The sequence below is a fragment of the Schistocerca cancellata genome, chromosome 3 (genome assembly GCF_023864275.1).
Source record: "Schistocerca cancellata isolate TAMUIC-IGC-003103 chromosome 3, iqSchCanc2.1, whole genome shotgun sequence".
NCBI lineage: Eukaryota > Metazoa > Arthropoda > Insecta > Orthoptera > Acrididae > Schistocerca > Schistocerca cancellata.
The window spans coordinates 69,907,510-69,908,196 of record NC_064628.1 but is presented as its reverse complement, the minus strand read 5'-3'; the positions used below and the strand labels follow the sequence as shown (position 1 = coordinate 69,908,196).

Below are 687 nucleotides of genomic sequence, written 5' to 3'. Positions count from 1 at the left end.
CGTGAAGTCGAAAGCGACGATTAGTTGTACATCTTTCGAAAGCCGTCTGTGCCGGTCAAAACTTGGAGGTAACAAGTCGTTCCGGGCTCCTTCCAGGTATAAGGAATTTCTCAAATCACGGACAAGCATACATTTTCAGTATCACTTTATGCGTTTGGCCGTTTACTAGTCGATAGTTATGAGTATTACGTTACTTGTGATAGTAACTATTAGTAGACTGCCAAATAACATCGTAAATTTAATAAAAGTCCATCCCTCAGCTGCCGACAGGTGTTGTTGATATACCTCGATGTGGACAGTTGAAAACGTGTGCCCCGACCGGGACTCGAACCCGGGATCTCCTGCTTACGCGGCAGACGCTCTATCCATCTGAGCCACCGAGGACACAGATCAATTGCGCCACAGCAGGGACTTATGCCTTGCACGCTTCCCGTGAGACTCACATCCCCAACTGTCCACAATTCTACATATGTAATGTACCTTATAGACATTTGCCCATCCACTCATTACTCGCGCACGCTTTGGCGATTCCCGTAAGAGTTTGGGCAACCTGTGCGCATTCGCACAGACGAAGGTCAATGGCTGGGTAGCCTTTAACTATATATGTGAAGACAGTAACTGTTCTCGAAAGAACAGGTACTGTTGATGACCGTGCAGCTTTTCCCTGGAATAAATGATGACTAACTG

The 687-nt window shown here is 46.6% G+C and overlaps 1 non-coding gene across 1 annotated transcript; it reads right to left on the bottom strand.

The window, feature by feature from the left end:
- Positions 1-310: 310 nt before the first annotated feature.
- On the bottom strand, positions 311-384 carry Trnat-cgu (transfer RNA threonine (anticodon CGU)). The gene has a single exon. It is a non-coding gene; the product is annotated as a tRNA-Thr (tRNA).
- Positions 385-687: the final 303 nt, after the last annotated feature.